A 23,874-nucleotide genomic window follows, 5' to 3' on the forward strand; every position below is an offset into this window, starting at 1 on the left:
ATATTCGCCAATGAACCGCGGCGGTGACGGGGAGATGCCGATGCCGATCGCCGGGACGCGCCGGATCCCGGAGCGGCCTCCATCGTCTTCTCAATTGGCCGGTCGCGTCCGCGCGCGGCGAAGCGCCGTGGCAGCGCGCTCCGCCTCCTCCTCCGCCTCCTCTCAAGGACGATCGAGTGTGGCTCACGCGCAGAACGAGTCTCGTCTCGTCTCGGCTCACGAATCGGCGCTTCTTCGTCGTCATCTTCGTCATCTTCCTCGTAGTCATCTTCTTCATCTTTTTCGTCATCACCCCAGCCATCTTCTTCTTCTTCTTCGACGTCATCATCTTAGCCATCTTCTTCGTCATCATCTTCGTCATCATCTTCGTCAGCTTCGTCGTCATCATCTTTGTCAGCTTCGTCGTCATCATCTTCGTTAGCCTCTTCGTCATCATCTTGGTCAGCTTATTTTTCTACATCTTCTTCTCTCCAACAGTCGGTCTCGCTACTGCACTGGAGCTGATCTCCCCGTTCCATCGTGGACGTCCTCTCGGGCACTCTTTCCTCTGACTGCCGCTCCATCGTTCGTTTTTGACCATCTGTCATCGTCCCTCCCCAAGCCCACTTCACTTCTCTCAACTACGATTCCTCTCACCTGCATTCATTTTCCGATCCACCCGTGCTCCTCTCTCTGTCTCGCAGTGTAAATCGACATCGCACGATTATTAAAAATAATAACCTGTACATCGAATTTCCTGGCTGGCTGCTGACTGGGCTCCTCTCCACCCCAACAGGAATTTTGTTGTTTCGTGGCTTTGGCTCATTGCCACCGAAACTAGACGTGTAACTGGCTACACGGGATTTTTCAGGTAGCAAATGAACATTGAATTCAAACAGTGGAAGAATAATTTTGGAACACGTTTAATGACAATAATTATTATAGATAGCGACACCGAAGAAGTGGAAGTAAGGATTACAGAAAACTGACCACGGTCTATTTAAAACTGCTCGAACTTTTCAGTGTGTACTCCTCTCAGCTTAATTCTTTCCGCAGAATATTTATAAATCCTGGAGAATATATATGTTAAACTTCACGGGACATTTTATCTTGGCATTTTATTATGACATAAAAAAGCAGATTACTTTTCGTGCTCCGAGTTACAGGAGGATTGTGCGAAAAGCATGCAAATTACCGCCATCTCTTATATATTCCGCTGCCGAGCAAATAGTTGTTATTATGAGTTGTTAACTGGTCAAAAAAAAAAACCCAAAACAAATAAAATGTAAATAACATTTACACCCATCGGCCTATGAGCCTGCAGATCCAATATTTTCCCAGCAGCATTTCGTTTAAGCAGCTTAACCCTGGACGCCTCTGCTCGCCACGTTTTCGACGGGGCCATCTCAAACATCCATCAATCACTGCCCTCCTCTGCGCGCGATGGGAGTTCGTGGGCCGACATTAATGAGCATTACGCCCGGTCAGAGGTTGGCTACGGTGGGGACAATGCTGCGTGGTCGGTGTGCGTATGCATGTTGAACTTCTTTCGCACCGCACGTAGCCAACCGTGCTGATCGTAGGTGCTGGGGGAAAGCACAACAAATTAAACACAAACATCAGTACTAAAGAAATGAGTTTCCCATCGAGACTTAAAAGTGCACAGCTCCGGTGGCTTCCTGATATCGAAAGGGAGAGCATTCCAGGCGTCTGCAGAAGCGTTTTGCGACGTAGGATCAACGCGGGAACGCTTCTGCGTTGCCCGTCTCCCCACGGTTCGCTGGGGAACGCGAGAGATCCCACCCGTTAGCGCATGCGTGTTCAGCGTCTTTGTCTCACGGCGGGGGAGTTGATGGGCGACGCGCTCGATGCTCGTGTCGAAGTGTGCGGGCGAACCAGTGGGAGGCAGCATTAGAGTATCTATTCATATTAGAGGCATCCGATGGGCTATAAAGCAATAATTCACAGATGTCCAGTAGGGTAGGTCAGAAAGTTATAACAACAATCAGTGCAGAAACACGACAGGAGTGCAAAATATAGGAAAGGTGAACAAATCATTTACCAGGTAAGGCCCACTGAGCTATTAGCTTCTTTTTCAGAAGCGACCTGGCCACAAATGATAGCTGAATGAAGTTGCTTACCAGGAATCACCTGGCAAACATATCTTAAACGCTGCTGGCGAATGCTTGAAGCGAGCTGTGGTGTTCCTATGTGGCCCATGGTTCGAGATACATACGCATACAACAAATTACGCGGGATGCTAAAATATTCACACACAAAAACCCATAGATAGACTTTGATGGACGCAGACTTGCATAGAGACGCATATGAGTCACGTGGAGGGTTTCGTAGACGTATGGCTTCAGGACTCATCTCTCAGACCGCTGCCGGCGAATGGTGGAAGTGGGCGGTGGCGTTTCCGCGTGAGACTGGTGAGCACAGGTCGCACCACTGTGGACCCTTCTTAATCGTCCATCGGTGTCGGTCGTCGTCGTCGTCGGAGGATGCAGCCGCGTCTGCCGTGCGACGCTCTGATGCCGCGGTTCAACATGGACCCCGTTCGAACTTGATTCGAAGCTTTCGTGACCGCAGGAATTACTCTTTGGTTCTTTCGGTAAAGTCACGTCGAAAGAAATTGAATAATAACAGAATACCACGTTTCGATTGCAACACAAGCAACCATCATCATGTACGAATGAATGAGAAAACAAACATAGCACCTGATGATGGTTGCTTGCGTTGCAATCGAAACGTCGTATTCTATTATTTTTTTCATTTATTTATACGTGACGTTACCGAGAGAACCAAAGAGTATGGACCCCGTTGTTCGGCGGGGTGAATTGGAACCAAGGAGATTCTGTTGGGAGGGGGTCGGCTAATTGAAGGGTTCGTTAGGGGACAACGATTAGCTAGACAAAGGACGCTGTGGCGGCCGGCACGCACCGGACGAGGCCGCCGGGTCGGTTCAACCTCCCGGCGCGGCAGCTGAAACAATGGTGAACGTTTCTCAAACAAAGACAAAGACCACCCGTGTAGCCTGAACAGACCATAGGGGCAAGTGCTGTTACACGAGGGGGTTGGGTGACCAGCACCACGCCAGGCCGTCTTTGCCCCCTTTAGTGGCGATGTCTACACACCGCACCAGGTGCTAATTTAAGGCTGAGTCGACCTAGGGTCGGCCCAGGACCGGTTCAGATAATCGTCACCGGTGTTGGTCGTGAGCGGGGAATTGAACCCGGGTTGCCGGGTTCGTAGCGCAGCGCGCTACCCGCTGCACTTACCCCCATCCACACCCCTCACTGCCTCTGTCCACCCAGCGCCATGAATGGGTTCAGCACCACAGGGCGGAGGAAAGCGTGGGGATACTCCCACCTCTCCCAAGGCGTCTGGCCGGCGTGGAAGGAGTGGGCCAAACCAGAAACCTCGAGAGAGCTCTCTGTCTCCCTATCGGAGGCCCTTTCTGCCTATGAGCGTGTATTGCCGTGAGGCAGGCAATTGCTGGGGCTGCACCACTATCTCTCTCGGCAACAAAACAGCCGCACGCGCTGACGAAGCGGGGAGCTGAACTGGATGCGCGCGACGGCTGAGAAATTTATTCGGCCGAAATTACGCGCTCAGTATATTCCGACCTCTGACCCTCCACCCCCCTCCCCACGTAACCCGGAGGCAATTGAATTTGCGCCGCGTGTTTTGTGCCGTCGCCTTGACCGGTCAACAATTGGGTCGGCTCCGGGTGGGGTGGCTTGTGGGGGGGGGGGGGGGCGTGGGGGGGGGTTGTTGGAGAGTGGAGCAGAGACCAGCGCCGGATGAACGTGGGGGCTTTAGGGGGCTGCTTTTGAGTGGCCTCCAGTTAAAATGATATATTATATATACTGTTTATATATTATATACTGTTTATATACAGCTAGCAATTGGAAAGTTGTGAGTTCAATTCCCGTTTGGTGGGGTAGTGGTGGGGGGGGGGGGTTGACTCAGCCCATCCATCCCTGTGCGGTCGATAAAATGTTTACTCCTTTGTGGGGTTTTCCTATGGAGTAACTCGCCCCTGCCATACGAAATAGGTTTTTTTCCCCCCCACCACTGGCTTGAAGTTCTTGTAATGAGAAGATGAGACGATGAAGATGATGATGATGGACGAATAAGTTTTTTTATAGCTTTCTGTTGCGATATTAACAAGAGCAACCGTTCCGGCAGCGTTGTAAACAACCCCACGATTGGGGCCGTTTCGGATCGATTTAAGAGGGCTTCAGAATTGGTTGGGACTCCCAATTAACTTGGGGAAATTGTTAAAAATGTTGGTCGTATTGGAACTCCCGCTTGGCATGGCAGGGTGGCGTTCATAAGTAATCACATATTGAATTGGCGGGACACCTATGGGGATTGGCAGCTCTTGTGGCCAAATTTAATTTCCGTGACGGCGGCGATGCCATATTTTCCGCACGGTATGACGCTCTGGAGAGTCAGACGCACGCCGAACTTCTGTCCCGGCGTCAATAACGCGACGCAAATCCCGTCTCAAAAAGACAAAACTGCAAAGATCACCCCTTATAGCCTGCAACGGACTGTTGGGGCAAGTACTGTTTTCGAGCACCTTCAAAGGGCAACGCAAAACACGAGGGGTGTGGTTGCCAGTTCCACACCTGGCTCCCAGGTACTCTTTTGTGTCTAAGTCGACCTAGGGGAGGCCCAGGACAGATTCATATGATTGTCATTTGTGTTGCTGGCCGTAAGCGGGAATCGAACTAGGGTAGTCGCGTTTGTAGCGCAGCGTTAATCACTACACTATCGCTTTGGAAGGAAGGCACGACTCCCACCCGACATGCCTTGTATGCATGTCATGTGACCACCGCATTGCGTGTGCAATGCCCTCAGCCTTGTCTAGAGCACGAACTCAAGAAAACTGACAGTGTGGCTATACCACGTTTTCTTGTGAGTATAATGGAAATGGAAGCACGTCGCATTCCGGCGAGTAGAGTTCAATATTGTTAAGGGGGTTACACAGACACACGTGTTTGTTTCTGTCAATGAAAGAAAGGAAATACTTCCAATTACGAAGCACTAAGTAGAAATATGTGCTAATTGCGTCGCCGCGCAAGATCTCTATTAATATTATTTAATTCGAAGAGGGGGACTGTGTAATATTCTAATTAGTTACTCATTACACGGGGGGGGGGGGGGATGGGGGGGGGGCTGCGGGAAGCATTCCCCATCGCAAAGGAAGAAGAGAAAGACTAAAAAAAAAACCGTGCACGTCACGCTTTCAAATCTCTCTAATCGCGCGTGGCACTGCGACTGGCGCTCCGCGTGCCACTGCGAGTGGCACTGCGCGTGGCACTGCGAGTGGCACTGCAAGTGGCACCGCGAGTGACACCGCGAGTGACACTGCGACTGGCGCTCCGCGTGCCACTGCGAGTGGTACTGCGAGTGGCACTGCGAGTGGCACTGCGAGTGACACTGCACGTGGCACTGCGCGTGGCACCGCGAGTGGCACTGCGAGTGACACCGCGCGTGGCACTGCGCGTGGCACCGCGAGTGGCACTGCGCGTGGCACTACACGTGGCACGGAAGCTGCATGGTAAACATTTTACATACCCCCACCCCCCCGAGGGAGCCGAACGGTCCTGTGGGTGATTGGGGATTTTGCCGCCGTGCAGCTCCCAAGCTTGGAAACAATTCTTTGCCATCACTAATGAGACAATGAAAGTTCGATTTGTTTTAGTTTTGTCTTGCAAACTGCTCTCTGTAAACTGGTCTTTACCCCGATGCCTTTGTTCTGCCCATTTACCCGAGAGATTCTCTTATTTCCTGATTTCCATACACGGCACGCATTGGGCTCTACGGATAAAAACGCGCTTTACAAATGTCAATAATTGGTATCCCCAACCCAACAGGAGCGCCTCCCATCATCGAGCAAGCCCCCTCCTACAGCTCCCGCGCTCTTTCCCTCCCGCGTAGAGAAACTGGCGAGATTGAAATTAAATTCGCAAAAAAAAACACAAGCACGCACATCATCCACGCCTTCCAGCCGTTTGGAATAAAAAGCTTTTTTTTTTAAACCATCAGCGCACGTAGCATATTATACGGGACGCCCTCTAAATTTAATTGCCCGCTGCTCCTCCTCCCCCTCCTCCGCACCAAAATAAACGCACGTAAACGATACCGGGTGCCCCACAGGGCTGGAGCTCGCAATTAGACAGGTGCCCGGGAGTGCCCGCCGAGCTCTGGGCGGGATTTTCTTTATTTGCTTTTTGTTTATTAAGAGGTGGGGGGGGGGGGGGGGCTTAGATGTTTATTAACGATTCTCGGCGCCAAGGTCCCCCTACCCCCCCCGAGGGAGCGTCGACGCTGGCCTAGCAAGATGAGTCGAGAGCCGCCGCAGGAGTTCGTGCGTTCAATCCCGACCCTGACGCCTGCTGTATATTTGGAGTTTGCGTGCGTATTTTTCTCATCGTGGTTGCGTGGTTTTTGCCTGTGGGTCCTCGGGTTTCCCCCCCCACCCCCCCACATTGAGAATCGACGCGCGTTTTAGAGTATTTGGATGCGATATATTTCCACGTGATAAGCCACTGCATTGAGCTAGCATTTGTGATAGCCAAGTTGCTTCTGAAAAAAGAGCTAAAACGAGCCTCTTTTTTATTTGAGCAGGAAAGGCCCACTGACCTATGTAGCTCTTTTACAGAAGTGACCTGGCCACAAATTACAGCTCAACGCAGTGCCTTATCACGTGGACATTTGTAGTAGCAGCCAAATGCTCGGAACGAACGTCGATTTTAAATGTGGAGGGAAAAACCGGAGGACCCGGACAAAAATCCACGCGATTACGGAGAGAGAGACAGAAAACACGCGAACTCCAAGCATAAAGCAGGTGTCAGGGTCGATATCGAACCCACTACCTCCTGCTTACAGGGCGAGGTAGTTAACATCTCGCGCACTCTATGATTACTATCCCAACCCAGCGGCAATTATTGCCCTCCGGCTGGCAGACCGATGACCCCAGGCCACACTTGCAAATGAGGCTCTACCCTGGCCGTCTCGAGCGTTCGCTTGGCTTAACACTAAATAATACACGAAACTCGAACGGCTGGCACCGCGGTGTTTCACGGACACTTCTCCATCGTCAAATAATTTCCCTCTGGATTGCGGAGTGTTTTGGAGCTCACTGGCATTCAATGCCCAAGGGAAAAGCCACCGCCGGATTATCCACGGATTTTTAGAGGTTGGTGACATTTTCGGACAGATGTAAAATTCACGTAGTGAAAGGCTTTCATTTTTCTGGCAATACAATAGGTATTAAGATGTTCAAGCACCAAATATATACCTATTGCAATGCATCAAGTCTGGATTTATCATACGTCGTGGCAAAGACATACAGACAAACATACCTTTGATGCTTGTGAAAAGGTTTCAAAATACACGTGTACCTGCTAGAACAACAACCATCAAAATAATTTTTATTTAAAGCTTTCGTGACTGCAGGGATTCATATTCTTGGTTCTTTCGGTAAAGTCACGTAGAAGGGAAACAATAAAATAATAAAAAATATAAAACAACAAAATTCTCACGACGTTTCGACTGCAACACAAGCAATCATCATCAGGTGTGAAAACCACAGCAAGTAAATTTGAAATAAGTGGCGGTTATTTTTAACGTTAGCACCACGGAGAGCGATTTGGCAGTTATTCAGGTGGACGAGTCCATCTATGTTCGGAAAAGAGGAGGGGGGAGACGAAAATAATGTATGCGGTCTGAAAGCCACTGTAAGCGTGAACAATCAATTAAGACCCGAAATGGTTTATCAAATCCTTCCAATGATTGCTAAGCCAGAATCCATCTTCTCGGTTGAAATTGTCTCTGTGTTTGTATATGTGGATAGCCTCATAAACGAATCTCTCATGGTAGCCAGATGGCTTGCAATGAACCTCTGTCTTGGAGAAGTCAATGTCATGTGAGCCTACTGAATTATAACAGTGGTCTGCCACGGCTGAGGTGTTGGTCCTACCGTGTTTCAGGTCTGCTTTGTGTTCACGAATGCGGTCCAAGACATGTCGTTTGGTTTCTCCAATGTTACTACTACCACAGAGGCAACTTAGTTTGTAGACGCCAGGGTACTGTATGTCCGGAATCACATCTATTACAGACGGAACCAGATCACGGATTTTATGTAATGTGTTGAATCGGATCTGGATCTTGTGTTTATTCAAGATTTTGGAGATATTTTTGTGATCCCCGCAATGTAAGGTAAAGTGATGGTTTTGAAAGGCTCCTCAAGAGGGTCCTTCTTCATGGTTAGAGTGATAGCTTTGCGGATTGTGTAGTCGGAGTAACCATTAGCCTTAAGAGCTTGGTGTACGTGCTTGAGTTCACTGGCTATGTGTTCCTCGCCGGATATGCATTGGGCTCTATGGTACAGTCTTTTTTTGTTTTATATTTTTATTATTTTATTGTTTCCCTTCTACGTGACTTTACCGAAAGAACCAAGAACATCAAAATAATGTCTAATTTTCTTTGTTTGCCGAAGGAAACCTCACTGGTTCTCAAGACTCTTTTGCACGAATGTCCCGCTACATTGGGATGTTTGGCCAGATCCATGAACAGGAGTTGCGCTTCGTGTGGGAGGAAAGTGGAGGACGTAGAGTAAACCCACGCTCAAAACTCCGCACAGACAAATCCAATGATCCACTCGTGTACCGCCATCTGCCTGTCTCTGCAATGAGCGAGGCACAAGAGGTTGCAACTAAAGAGGCGAGCGACAGCAGGGGTGGAGTGCTCTCGGAAGGGTCAATTGGCGATGGAAGCAACGCACCGAGCGATGCCTTCCAGAGAGGGAGGCGTTCAGGCAGTGAGTATCGCCTGCCCATGACACGCGGATCAGAGGCGCAGGCTTTGACAGGAAGCAGAACGAAAGCTGAAAAAGCGGTCGATGAAGTGTGGAGACGAGCACGCTCGCAATGGCAGTGACAGACAGGAAGAGGAACACGTGGATGAGAGAACGCAGCGGCTGTTAGGACATCACCAGTGACCGTAAAGAGAAGTAAGTCGGCGTAGGAAGGGCGCGCCACTAAATCTAAACTAAACTATTAAATATTTTTTATTTTATTTTATCCAGGTAAGGCCACTGAGCTATGCTGCTCTTTTTCAGAAGCGACCTGGCCACAAATGATTGCTCAACGAAGTGGCTTATCACGTAGAACTTTAAAGCAGCCAAATACTCTGAGCACGTGTTGATTCTAAATGTGGAGGGAAAACCCCGGAGGACTCGGAGAAAATTTACACGGGACCACGAAGAGAGAGACGCGCACACTCTAAATATACAGGCATCAGAGTCGGGATCGAACCCACGACCTTCTGTATACCAGACGAGGTAATTAACATCTCGCCACTGTGGCGCCTTAAATGGGGTGTAGGACTCTCCCAAGAGGGGGACATCCACCACGGAGATGGAGCGACGAAATCGGCTCGTGCGCAGGTAGGAGCTCGACGGATTGTCGCATCGGCAGGACCATGCGAGACGGCGGCAGTGGTGGCTTCCGGAGGCATTCATCCAGCAGTGGATGAATCATGGGTGAGGGTAGTGGTGGTGGTGCAGCACTCGTGGCTTCTCTGTTTACGACCAGCGCTGCCTCTCAATCCGGCGACCAACAACCGCCCAACGCAAAGCGTCGCGTTCAATTCGCTTGTTGCACTTAGATTGGCTAAATTCCAGCGCTGTGGCACAGCGGGTGGGAGAGTGCAGCCCTTGATTGTGTGTGTGTGTGGACAAGAGGTCAATTAAAGAGGTGATCTCAGTGGTAGCTCTGTGGTATCCGCTTCCGTGGGCCGTTGTTCGCCCCTCCCCAACATGCAGGGTCTCACTTGCTATGCCGGGAGTTCCGAACAGTAACGTCGCATCGCGACTTCTACCCCTATGGTGCAGTCGGGAAAAAAAAAAATTGGGAGCAAGACATTTACCCCAGAAAATAAAATAACAAAAATTCCGGCGCGGCCCGTTGATCAGAACGATTTCCCACCACCGCCACCACCACCCCATCCCGTGGTCCCTAGCTCGCTTAAAACTCGCGGCGCCAGCGCTCACCACGAATCTGTGTGACTCCCAACGCAACCGATGACCTTGGCAGGGCTCAGACAAAAGCACACGTCGGCTGGGAGACATATTAGATTAAGCAGTTTGCAGGTCACCGAATGACTATAGACAAGGGGTCACAATTTTTAATTACTTAGCAGTTGAGCGAACAAATTGGATTTTTTCAAGTAATTTTTTTTTCTCCTTTCGATAGCGAGGGAGGGTGGCTTTAGCGTCGCTCGGCATGGCTTCGGTGGTGGGCTTTGCCGCGACGCTTACAATTCAATTAAGATACCAGAAGTGCTTATAATGCCATCTCTGGCCTGACAGTCAACCAACCAGCTCTCGTGTGTACGGATCCCGGCGCAGAGAGCGCGCCGTGGGACCCCCAAGTGGGGCCACTGGGGATGTTCACGGCGGCTGCCACTGCATTCCGTCCGTCGCTCGGCCGGCCCTTTCTAAACGTGGCGTGGAAAAATATCGAACCATTATTCCCCCCCCACCACCACCCTGTGCGATATAGCGATTTTTTAAAAAAATATATGAACAATTTTAAATCCATATTCTTTGGGTCTTTCGGTTAAAGTCACGTAGATTGAACAATAAACGAATGAAAATGTGAATAAAGTGAATAAAAAATATATCACGGTGATGCTTTTTTTATTTACTTTATCTTAATTTGTATTATTTTATTGTTCCATCTACGTGACTTAACCGAAAGACCCAAAGAATATGAATTCCTGCAGTCACGAAAGCTTTAAGTCAAAATTTTAAATCCCCCCCCCCCCATCTTATACCCCGTCCGGGCCAGCAAATGCTTTCAAGCAAAGCAGCGGTAATTTGGTTTGCCTCGCTTATGGTTATTAGGTTAACGGCGGTGATAAGGGTGCTCACACTTCCCAAGGGTTGTGCAAGAACGAGTGGCCCAACTCAATTGCGCCTGCGGATCACGCACACCGTTTGTAAGAGCGCCCCTCCCCTCCCCGCCCCTCCCCTCCCGTTCCCCCAACTCCCTAACGCCCTACGCAACCCCAAATCTCCCTTCTCCCAGCCTTGCAGGCAATTGTGGCGTCAGGTTCTCTGAGCTCGGAGCAGCAGCTTGAGATGCTTGTGAGGTTGCGGGACGGAGGCATGAAAGCCCGCGGGAGTTTTCAAACGATCCCTCACTTCGACTGCACCTGCGATATATATATGCCTCTATATTTCTCGTTATATATTTTTTATGTCTTTTTCCTTCCTGCACAAGTCCATTCCGGTTGCGCTATCGGCATCGTGTCAGGGGACGAAGGGCCAATCTGGAGCTCCCACAGAGCGGTGCGCGCGCCTCCCCACCCCTCACCACGTGCAAGGGAACGGTCCGTAGAAGTAGACTGTATAGAACTGCTTCGGAGCTCCCAGCGAGTGGCCTCGCCCACGTGCTCGGTGCGCCGTACTTTCCCGCCCGCGGAGCCGTGCTGTCGAGGAATGTTGACCGCGTGGCTGTCGCGCAGCTGATTTCGATTCTCAGAGTTGGAATGTTAGCTCAATGACAGCGAACCAAGCGAATGTAATGAGGTGACCGGGATGAGACCGTTCATTCACTGTAGTCGAGAACCCGGGCCTTACCTGGTTAAAATAAAACCAAAATTGCTTAAATTTTGACTTAAAACTTCCGTGACTGCAGGAATTCATATTCTACTGGTTCTCTCGGTAAAGTCACGTCGATAGAAAAAAAAGAACAATAAAATAATAAAAATAAAGTGGATACAAATATCACGACGTTTCGATCGCTTGTGTTGCAATCGAAGCGTAGTGATATTTTTATCCACTTTATTTTATTATTATTTTATTGTTATTTTTTTCTATCGACGTGACTTCACCGAAAGAACCATAGAATACAAAATTGCTTAGTTTCGGTTAAATTACGGGCAGTGGCTGAAACCTGAAATCAAACCCAGCATTTCAGCGGTGCTGGCTCAGAGTTTTTTGACTCCTGAGCCATTAAACTTTCACACATCTTGCATCGGCAAGTCGCCCAGTATCATACCGGAATCCCCAAAGAGAGCACAAATAAAAACTACGCGAAATAATCCCTGCGACGAGTGAGTGGCTTCCTGAAACAGAGCAAAAAAAACATTTTTTTTCACCGAGACGCGTTCATAATGAGAGCGAAAGTAATTTCATTAACCGGGAGCCTTTGCGCATGTATTAATTCCATCTCACCCGGGGCTCTGAGATTCATTTTGGTGAAAACGTGTGTTCTCCTTGGGCAATATTTTGTCTTGAAGTCTTAAAACATGCCGGCACTCTTTCGTAAAAAGGAGCTCGCGGCGCTACGGAAGAGTGAACGTGAGCACAGCTGCGTCAGGGTGTTGTATCACCAGCGTGGTGTAATATGCAACCCCTGCTGCTACAACTCGAGAGAGAGAGCGAGGGAGAGGGAGAGAAAAGTAGGTTTTTGGAATATGACCAATTGTGCACACTGCTACAACAACAACAACGACAGCCGCAGTTCGCCACTAAGTGACGGCGACTCAGAGTATGTATTTATACTGGAGGAATCCGATGAGCTATAAAGCTCTTTTTCACATATGCTCAGTCGGGGTGGGGTCAGAAAAAAAACACGCTCGAAGTGTAAAGCATAGGAAAGGTAAACAAATCGCTTAACAATATTTATAAATAAAACTAAACACATTTTTTTTCTTTTGTATCCTTACCAGATACTGTAAAGCCCACCGAGCGTGCCAGACTAGGTGCGCTTTCAAGGCGGTCACGTTAAATGTGGAAGGCTTGCTCGGCTCGTAGGTGGTTCACGGGACGGACCCAGGTGTTAAGGGTTCGTTGACTCAAACGGCTGCCAGGCGCGTCAGCTGTGCCCCCCACTGCGCTCCAGTTCGCCGCGATTGCAGCTGCAGGGCTTGCTCAGGTGCCGGCGGAGTCGTCCGTGTAGCGGTCTGGGGGTTTAAACCCAGCCACCTCGGCTTGATTTCCAGGCCACGGCTGACATCGGCGGCGAGCGATGTCTGAACCGGGTCCGAGCCACCCCCCGCCCTCACCCACGCCACCTCTCCCCGCCCAAAACCTCCAGCGACCAGAATTGGCGCGTCCGTGTTCTGGCGGTGCCAATGTGTTCATCTACCGGGACGCGGTGGTTATTTTGTTTGAATTTATTGCAGGATCCCACGCAGGTATAATAGACCAAGTGCTGGCTGGGAAGCGTGTCCTGTGTTTGGTCTGCGGTGGAAAAAGGTTGCGACCCCTACCGATGCTCCGGATGTTGCATGGTGTTTGAATAAAACCACTCCCCTTAGTGTGCCCTGCCCACCTTAATAGGTGCTCACTCACAGCACTAATGAGCAAGGTGGATTGCCAAAATATATAACAGTTGCTGTGTATGTGTGTGTGTGTGGTTAGCGCACTGCGCTACAAGCCTGGCGGACCGAGTTAAATTCTCGCTCGCGGCCAACATATCTGAACTGGTCCTGGGCCTCCCCTAGGTCGACTCAGCCTCAAATGAGTACCTGGTGCGATGTGTAAACGCCGCCACTGGAGACACAAAGGCGGCCGGGCGTGGTGCTGGCCACCCATCCCCCCCGTGTGCCGTGCCGGCCTTCATATGTGCTCGCTCACAGCACTTGCCACAAAAACAGTCTTTTGAGGCTTTCGGGGGGGGGGGGATATTTGCCTTTGTGTGCGCGTGTGCACAGGCAAGCCTTTGACAGGCACCGATGCATTCGAAACTCAGTCCTGCCTTTGGGTGTGTTGCCCAGGTTTGCTTTTGGGCGGTCACTGAGACAGATGTACGATCGTGAAACTACAAATGGCTATATACCCTGTTAAATATACACTGTGCTGCCTCTGGCGCATGTTTCACCATCATCATCAGCAGCAGCAGCAGCCATTGTCTTATCCACTGCTGGATGAAGGCTTCCCACAATCCGTCGCCATCTCTGGCGGTTGTTTTGCGATTCCGCAAGCCATCTCCGCACTTGCAACGCACGCATGCTGAACTTATTTCGCACCGTACGTAGCCAGCCGTGCTAATCGGGCACACTCTCCCTTCCCCCCTCTCTCTCTCTCTCACGTTGCGTGTGCTATAACCATTCGTTTTGTGCCTCTATCCATAATGTATACAGACGTGTTAATATTTTACGGATACATGTATTCACGATTTGTTAGACATTGACACAACTTCACTCATGCCATGTTTAAATTGATCTGCTGGAAATGATTAAAGGACAAAGTTAAGAGTAATTAGTAGAGTCATACTTTCTTCAACACTTTTGTCGGAAATTTTTATTCACGTGGGGGGGGGGGGGGGGGGGTGAGGCGGTGTGGGGGGCAGCGGTGGGGCAGTGGTTTAGCACACCGTAGTTGTGGACCTTTTAACGACCCGGGTTCAAATCTCCGGCGACGGGCTAGCTAACATCAGCGTCGAGTGGTATCTGAACCGTTCCCCGACCTTCTGCTCGTCCCCAACCCTGCACTGAAGCAGTGTGGTGAAATATGCTCGAAATGCAACCACGCCCATACCCTCACAACGGCGTGGGGAGGCCTTCATCCAGCAGTGGATCGACGACACGCTCTAAGTTATAATCGTGTCAGGAAGTGTAGCACACGCGTCCTAAGTCTTCACCACGTCGTTTGCAGCATTCCCTGTTTGGTGTTTTAACATCTTAACACGTCCTGGTTTGTTTTGCCAGAAAGGGTAAAACCTCTTCTTATTTCCTTTTTTTTATATTTTGACACGAGCAAAAAAAGATCCAATTATATTGCCGCTCACCCCGAGCTATGAATGACCTGATACGCTGTTCGGTTCTCACCTTTGGCGTTCTCTGGTCTGACATTGGTGAGACGACGCCAAACACAAGGCTGGTGGAGGCCAATCAGTTTCAACGACAATGCAAGAATATTATTATCAGAGCCGTGTGTTGTTTGCATGTTCACCACAAGTACTGTGTGTGGTTAATGCAGACTTGATGCCTTGCACAAGGTATCTATTTGGTATTTGAACATCTTAACACCTATATTCTTGGTTCTTTCGGTAAAGTCACGTAGAAGGGAAACAATAAAATATATATAAAACAATAAAATTCTCACGACGTTTAGACTGCAACACAAGCAATCATCATCAGGTGTGAAAGCCACAACACCTGTTGTATTGCCAGAAAAGGGTATGAAACCCATTCTGATTCGCAGCATCCCCTCGTTGCTCACGAGGGAACGCGTTCCCAGAGATGCTCACGAGAAGCAAATTTCCCAGATAAGGATATTGACCCATTTTTTTTGTTTAAATGAGCTATCTTAAACAAATACGCAAACGGCCTGTTGAATACGTGAACATTATCATAGCAACACGCAAACAAATTAAAATTGGTGATGACGAACATCAAAGGCGATTGGTTGATTCAACTCTCGGTCGTTAAATGGTTCATGTGAACGCACAATCGCACCCAACCCCAACTGCATTTCGGTTAACTCATTAAACATCTCTAGACATATTTTATTAAATATAATTTACATATACAATACAGGTTGGCCAAAAGTCAGGACACAGGGTTATTATATTTATTTTAAAAATCCGCATCACGTTGTTTCATTTATTTAAACAAACGCTGGAACTGATTTCCATTAACATTATTGTGCGTACATGAATTCTCCTTTGAAATTAATTTACAGCTCTTTTGAAAATATTACAGCTAGCTTTTTTCTCGAGCATAAAAGCTTTTTGGACTCTTTCAAATGTTTTTCACGTCATTTGAAAAGGAAGAAGGAAAATAGACATATGATAATAGATAAAATATTAATTTAAAATAAGCAATTAAATTTTTCAATGCCAGTGTAAAGATGAATGAAATAAGCCCTATATGTCCTGACTTTTGGGCCACCCTGTATAATAATCCCCCAATGTGTCCTGAATTTTGAGCCACCCTGTATATAACCCTGATATGTGTGTTTACTTTTAGGCCACCCTCATAATAAACCCCCATTATGTCATGACGTTTTGGCCACCCTATATAATAAACCCCCAATGCGTGCTGACTTTTAGGCCACTGTATAATAACCCCCTATTATATCGTGACATTTAGGCCACCTTATATACTAACTCCCCAATGTGTCTTGATTTTTAGGCAACATTGTATAATAACCCCGCAATGTGCACTGATCTTTAAGCCACACTATAAAATAACCGCCTAAGAAGTTGCGATGTTTAGGCTGCCCTGTATAATAACTCAAATATGTGTGTTGACTTTTAGGCCACCCTGTATAATAACCCCCTAATGTCGTGACATTTAGGCCACCCTGTATAATAACACCCTTTGTGTGCTGACTATTAGGAGACACTGTATAGCAACACCCTAATGCATCCTAACTTTTAGGCCAACCTATATAGTAACCCCCTATGTGTCCTCACCTAAGGCCACCTTATATAGTAACCCTTCTATGTGTCCTCACCTGAGGCGACCCTATATAATAACCCCCCGTGTTTCCTGACTTTTTGGCCACCCTGCATAATAAACCCCCATTATGTCATGACGTTTAGGCCACCTTATATAAAAAAACCCCAATGTGTGCTCACTTTTAGGCCACTGTATAATAACCCTCTATTACGTAGTGACTTTTAGGCCACCTTGTATAATAACCCCGCAATGTGCGCTGATCTTTAGGCCACCCTAAAAATAACCCCCTAAGAAGTTGCAATGTTAAGGCCACCCTGTATAATAACCCAAATATGTATTGAGTTTTAGGGCACCCTGTATAATATCCCCCTAATGTCGTGACATTTAGGCCACCCTGTATAATAACCCCCTTTGTGTGCTGACTTTTACGAGACACTGTATAGTAAACCCCTATGTGTCCTGACTTTTGGGCAACCCTATATAGTAACCCTTCTATGTGTCCTGACCTTAGGCCACCCTATATAATAACCCCCTGTGTTTCCTGACTTTTGGGCCACCCTGTCTGGTAACCCCACTTTGTGCGCTGACATTTAGGCCACGCTATATAGTAACCCTTCTTTGTGTCCTGACTTTTAGGTCACCCTGTACAGTAACCCTCCTATGTGTCCTGACTTTTAGGCATCCCTGTATAATAACCCTCGAATATGTCGTGACATTTAGGTCACCCTGTATAATTTCCCCCCTATGTGTCCAGACGTTAAAGCCACCCAGCAATAATAGTTCTCCTCTGTCTTCTGACTTTTGGGCCATCCTGTATAATAACCCCCTATGTCTCCTGCCGTTAAGGCAACCCTATATAGTAATCCTTTATGTGACCTGACTTTTAGGCCACCCTGTATATTAACCCCCCGATGTGCCCTGACATTTAGGCCACCCTGTATATTATACCCCTATGTTTCCTGGCTTTCAGGCCATCCTGTAAAATAACCTCACTACGTGTCCTGACTTTTAGGCCACCCTGTACAGTCAATTACCGTGTTTTGACGCTCCTCAGTACGCTGCTGTCTCATCGCTGTCTCTAATAAACCTTATTAAATCATCTTAGTCCGAGTCGTTTTCATCCAGACTCGCTAATTTATTCTTGTCATAGCCAGGCACTCTTTTCTCTCGGGTGGGGAGTTGTCGTATTCATCATCGTGCTTGATATGTTTTATCCGCTCAGCATTCTCGTTGTATGATAAAAATATATATTTTTGTTCATTTTACTGACGAACATTTTCTCCAGTGATTTCGCTCACAAGATCCACACTGAATCCTGCATCTTACCCCAGGCTGTCTCACTCAAGGTTTTGCGCTGGCGGGGAGGGGGGGTGGCGGTTTCATCCATAGCGAGATGTATACATGTTGTGGTGTGCCGGGTGCAGAAACATGTTCACGGTCGCTGGTAGCCACAGCCACACATGGTTATGGGGATGTGACTACTCCCATAGTTTTTATGGTCACTCATTTCATGAATACCGGCCAGGTGTCTCTGCGATTGCAATCAGAAGGCCACAACTTAAAATCTTGGTTGGTGGGTTTACTCAGCCCATCATGCCTCCAGGGCCGATAAAACGAGTACAACTTTCGGTAAAAGTCAACAGAGGTTGGCCGACGGATAGACTCACCCACACCATAGGAATGTGGAATTTCCACGACTGGCTCAGGGCTGTAAAGAATGTATGAGCACCATTTTAAAACTAATTTCTACAGAACTTCTTATTGTGTTTAGTTTGTTGTCCTTCCCCCGCCACTCTGATTAGCACAGTTGGCTACGTACGGTGCTAAAGAAGTGTAACCTACATACAATGCCGCAGTGCTCATTTGAAGCAGCAGGAACTCGCTTCCAAAGTTCTCCCGCTGTGAATCGTGGATTTTACTGCAGGATATCTCACCTGGGGTTATTTCTCTCTCTCACACGGAGACAGCTTCCAGACTTTTCTCTTGGGATTATGTTACACCTCCAGACATGTCGGTAATGACACGTCATTACCGAGGTGGCAAGGAAATAAAATATATATTGCAAACATATATATATTTTTAAACGTATTAAAGAGTCCATTATCGACGAAAACAACATTCGGTGTCTGTTATTTGAGGCCGGGTGGAGTGGTTCGGTGCAATAGTTTCGCGCAACTCGGCTATGAACCCCGGGTGACTTTGTTTGATTCCTGGCCACGGTTTGCATCAGCGCCAAGTGATATCCCAACAGGCCCGTTCCCACTTCACCAACCCACACTGACCCGCACGGTGATGTACGGTCAAATAACAAACCTTTTGACTGACCAGACATTGGTAGGCCTTCATCCAGCAGTCGACTGACAGAGAGCTGTTCATTATTATCATTGTGTCACTATTTCTAAGAGACCAACCGGATGAAAAGCCTGTTGTGTAAGGGATGCGTTCCGGCTCCTGCTAATTTCGAACCTTGCACCAATATGACGGCTCCCCTCAAGAAAGCCGATTTGGAAAAACCCACCCAGTCTCGACTTCAACACACATCTCACCTGGACACTAGAATGGGAGTCACTGAACCTAGCAAACAAGTACCTCGTTACCACCCCCCACACAACAGCAGTCCCCCTGGTTTCAACCTCCTCAGCAAGGAGTGGGTCCACCCTCAACAGGTTCAGAACTACTCACGGCCCATGCCTCGCCAACCTCCACCGATGGGACATTAAGGCGCGCCTTCTATGCTCCTGTGGGGTGGCGCAAACCATGCAACCACATCCATGAAATCTGCCCAATCCACAAACTCAGCGGAAACCGACTCAACCCTCGGCGCAGCCTGACTGGAAGAAACCGCTTGGCTTAGGGACTTTGCAGTCGCTTAATAAATAAACCAAGGGTATGGACACATGGAGAGAGGAGTCAAATCTCGACAAGCATCAACCACGGCGACCGACTGATGCGAATTCCAGCGACAGCGCAACGAGCCCAATTAGCGTCAAACCCTGCCACTGGTCTTGCCCTGACTTGGGCTCGTTAACAGCTACTTGCGTTATTAATAGACGTCAAAGAGACGGCAACGCCACTTATCCAGGGCGGCGGTGGCGGCGTACGTTCTTTTTTCTCCAACCCGAGCATGTTTTTGTTTTGTCCAGCGGTGGAAGCGAACGCGACGAACGCGTGCGTGTGGCCCGCTGCGATGGAGTGGCTTCCGTGCACGGAAATACGGAGCGGAAACTGAAACGCGGCTTGCAAAGAAGCACGTGTGGGGGTGTCGGGCGGGGAGTTGGGGGGGGGCGTGCACGCTGTGAATTGCATTGAGAGGGGGGTTGTGGGTGGTTTTCGGACGGTAGCAGAGCAGTTGCTCAGCATAGTCCCCCCCCCGCCCCCCCAAAAAAGGTCAAGACGACAAGTGGCCAGCAACAAACAGCCTTGGTTAGACACCCTCCGAAAAAAGAGTCCTGACACCCGACGATGTTGATCCTCGCGGGTAAACAAGCGTCATAATGATGATAAGAATATTAACACAACAGTTGTGGCATGGAGGGAGATGGGCTGGGGGACGTGGTTGCCACGGCAGTGTAATTGGAGGCAAGAGGCGTGCGTACGCGAGTGCGTGAGTTGTGTTCGCACGTGGCGCTCGTTGCCGGGATTCGGAGGCGGCCCGCGTCTCCATTCGGGTGTAATGGGTCCATTAGCGCGGCGCCGTTTAACCGTGAATCCGCCGGCGCCGCCGCCACCACCGAAGTGCCATGAATCATTGGGACACCAAACGATGCAACCTCGTCTGTCGCGAGTCGAAGACGACGCTCATTAGCGCCGGGATGATGGACGAAAGCACTGGTGCTAACGGGCCTCGCGCGATGTCCGCGCGAGTCTCGCGGACATCTGTGAAGCAAACACGCAAAAAAGAAGCTTCATAGCTCGTCGGGTTTTCTCCAGGATAAATAAAGATTCTGAGCCTGCGCGTCGCTCGCCGCGCGCGGGTTGCGATCGCGCCGGCCGTCGGCGCCGTCGCGTCAAGGACACCCGCGTGGGCGGAGAACGGCCCATGGAAGGAGATGTCACGGAGCTACTACTGAGAGGTTCACGAACGTAAATAAATGGATGTATATTTTTCCCCCACGGGAAGCTTACTTTTCACAAGCGTCCAGCCCAAGCCCATTTAGCATTGGCGTGGCATTTTTTTTTAACCCCGCACTGAACTAGCGTGGCGAAGTGTGGTCAGATATTACCCATGACCCACACGGCAGTGGATTGACATATGGGCCGTACATTCAAGAGACACACTGGCCATCTGCTCCTCAACCCGAGAGCACCTGCTAATCTCAGGTGGTTACCCATCAACCCGAGCACTCTCCAGGCTCCAAACTGCTTAGCTTTTTGAGATCTCGTGAGATCGGGCGCATTCTGGGTAAATTAGCAGTGGGGGTAGTGGCGACATTTTTGCCTCACCGCACGAAGCACATGGGTTCGACTCCCCGCTCGTGTACCTTTCTGCGTGGAGTTTGTATGTTCACCTCCCATTCCGCATGTGTTTCCTCCGGGTTCTCTAGCTTCCTCCCGTAGCTCAAACAAATTTAAAAAAACACATTGTATCAGTCAAACATCCCGATGCTGGACAAAAAAAAATAATCCCTGCAGGTTGTACTCAATCGGGATCACGCACACAGCAGCAGCAGCAGCAACATTGTCCACCCGCCCCTACTGAGAAAACCTTGAGACCGGTCGTGGGCGTTAGGCCGGTGTTTTCCATTGCAAAGTCGGCGGGCCACTGGTGGCTCCTGGTGACCTTTGGTGCGGCCCCTCACGTGGGGTCCCCGACAAATGCACAATTTGTGAAAACAAACCCCATCGTGCTGTCAGACCCCCCCCCCCAATTGTTTCAAATGTGTGGCGGCCCTCACAGTGATGTCTTATCGGCATGAGTGTCGTCCCCCTCTGAAAATTAGTGGAAAAATACCGCATTAGGCCATTCGTCTATCATGTGGTTTATAAGGAAGGGGAATATATTTATCAGTCTGCCTACAAGAAACGCCGCCGGGGAAGTTGTATGCTGGGAAGGATTCGGCGTAACAATGCGATGGATGAAATGTTGCCCTCTGCGATTTAAATGAACCTCGCCTCGCCACTTATTTATTTTTATCGCGGCAATGGGACACGCGCTGCAGTCGATTATCTGCGTTCTTAATGGGATACAAACTCTCAACACTGTGCGTCGCGCACTTAAAGCGAGTTACCATCTGCTAGCTTTACGTATTTATCCCAAGGCAAAACAGAAAGAAAAAAACGTGTGTGTGTATATACGAAACGAAGACAAAGATCCCCCGTATAGCCTCAACATACGTTTAGGGCAAGTGCTGTTAGTGAGCAACGTGTGAAGGCCAGCATGGCACACGAGGGGATGGGTGGGCAGCACCATGCTCGGCCGCCTTTGTCTCCCTCGTGGCGATGCTTACACACCGCACTGAGTACTCATTTAAAGGGGAGGCCCCGGACCGGTTTAAATATGTGTCACTGGTGTTGGTGGCCGTGAGCGGAAATCGAACTCGAGTCGGCCCGCGTTCGTAGGCGCAGCAACGCTAACCGCTGCACTACCGCTCCCCACACACAAATGCGCAAACGCGGACTATACAGAACATCACAAACGTGTCCAAAGCTCTGTTTACATTTTCGTAAAAAAACAACAACAGCAGCAGTAGCAGCCCACTAGTGCTGGACCATATCAATTTCAAAGCAGGCGTTTGATTTCTGTAAAAATCAAGCGGCGGAACTCTTTGTCCTGTGCCTCAATCCCAAACAGGAGCGGTTCAATTATTCAGAGCGGCACACACCTGAGCCGGTGTCCGGCCTCAAAGGCGAGAGGTTTGAAGTGGGCAACTGGGGTCGGCGTCTTTCATCCTCTCCATCCATCTCTCCCTCTCGCACGCGCGCGTGTGTCCGTGTGTCCGTGGAGCTGAGTGGACTTGGCAATGTCCGGCACCAGCGATTTCAAGATCGTGCCTCTATGGAGGAGGGTCGGAAGGACGCTGATGGGCAGTTGGAGGCAGTCGCACTCCAACAACAACGGAGGGCAGAGGAGCGATGCTCTCAACAACGAGCGGAGAGCCTGGCGGATACAATACAGCAAGTTCGCACAGTAGGGGCTACAGCTGGTGCATGTGTTAGTCATATCAGTCCCTCAACCCATGGCACCTGGGTCTATCGCTTGACCTGCCAGCGGGAGTTCGACACTTCACGTGGCCTTAAAGTGCACACACAAGCGCCGTGGTTGACGTCACCGCTACTTAGTGGCGAATATCGGTGGTTGTTGTTGTTGGTGTTGTGTATTCGCGTGTGCGTGCGTGTGTGCCCGCGGCTCTGAGGTTCTTTACCCATTAAGAAGCCAATCGAGACATGCACTATTAAATCTAGATTGAACACTCTTTTTTTTTGAACTGTTTACGTTTTGAATCTTTAGTTTGTTGTCCTAGCCCCGTGCCTCCGATTAACACGGTTGACTACGTACGGTGCGAAAGAAGTTCAACAAACGTACGAACGTCTGCCGGCGTCGTTGCCACGACCGTTTGCATGGCCCCACCTCTCGCTCGCTCCTCGTGAAGGAGCTTGCACCGGTAGCCAGCGCAAAGGAGAGTCCAGTTCAAAGTCGCAGTACTCGCGTCTATGGCAAAGACAATCAATCGGTCAACCAACCTACTCCAGACCGATGCCATCCACCCATAGGTACTAACACACCGACGTGTCGGTAGCTATGGATGACGATCGCTTGTGTTGTGATCGAAACGCCGTAGTTTTTATTTTTGTTTTATTTACTTTAATTATTTATTCTTCTATCCACGTGACTTTACCGAAAGAACCAAAGAATACGATGCCTACGGCCAACTGGCAGGGGAGCTGTCGCTGTGTGTGTGAGATCCACTCGGCTCAGGACAGCAGAGCGGAGTCGTTCATCCCCCGCACCTCCGATGAGCACGGTTGGCTACGTACGGTGCGACAGAAGTTCAACATACATACACACGAACTAATGCAGCCCACCCCGTGGTCTGGAACAGTCTATGCCGACTGAAGCCCGCCCAGAATTGACAATCAGGTGCTTTTAAGACCGGACTAAAATCATGTGTGTTTTCTCTTCCACCGAGTTCAACGTAGTTGCGTGTTTCTTCTGTATACCATCCGCCCTTCCGTATCAGTTTTCTCTGCTGATTATTGCAGCGCGTTACAAATCTCGTGTTGATCGATCGATGGGATTTTTTTTGTTTTCGCGGCGAAATATTTTTCTGCTCAATTAATTATCGCGGTCGACAACGCTGACCTACCAGGCCAGTCGAGAAAAATGCCACCAAAAATATATATATTAAAACGCCCACTAAACAACACGTGACGCTGCAGTGGTGATGAATGACACAGCGGTGCGGTGGATACAGCCCGTTGTAAACAAACGCTAACGCGAACCCTGGCCAACTTTTT

General features: G+C 49.3%; 1 protein-coding gene and 1 long non-coding RNA gene across 2 annotated transcripts in view; one reads left to right on the forward strand and one right to left on the reverse strand.

Moving 5' to 3' along the window:
* Positions 1 to 23,874, forward strand: part of LOC116947521 (plexin-A2-like) — a 300,758-nt gene that overhangs the window by 67,156 nt on the left and 209,728 nt on the right.
* On the reverse strand, positions 887 to 22,509 carry LOC142929375 (uncharacterized). The gene is made up of 2 exons (XR_012945669.1): positions 20,901 to 22,509; positions 887 to 1,565 (listed from the first exon to the last, which is right to left on the reverse strand). It is a non-coding gene; the product is annotated as an uncharacterized LOC142929375 (long non-coding RNA).

The sequence above is a fragment of the Petromyzon marinus genome, chromosome 30, assembly GCF_048934315.1.
Source record: "Petromyzon marinus isolate PM22_M1 ecotype Great Lakes invasive population chromosome 30, UKy_Petmar_22M1.pri1.0, whole genome shotgun sequence".
NCBI classification, from domain to species: Eukaryota; Metazoa; Chordata; class Hyperoartia; order Petromyzontiformes; family Petromyzontidae; genus Petromyzon; species Petromyzon marinus.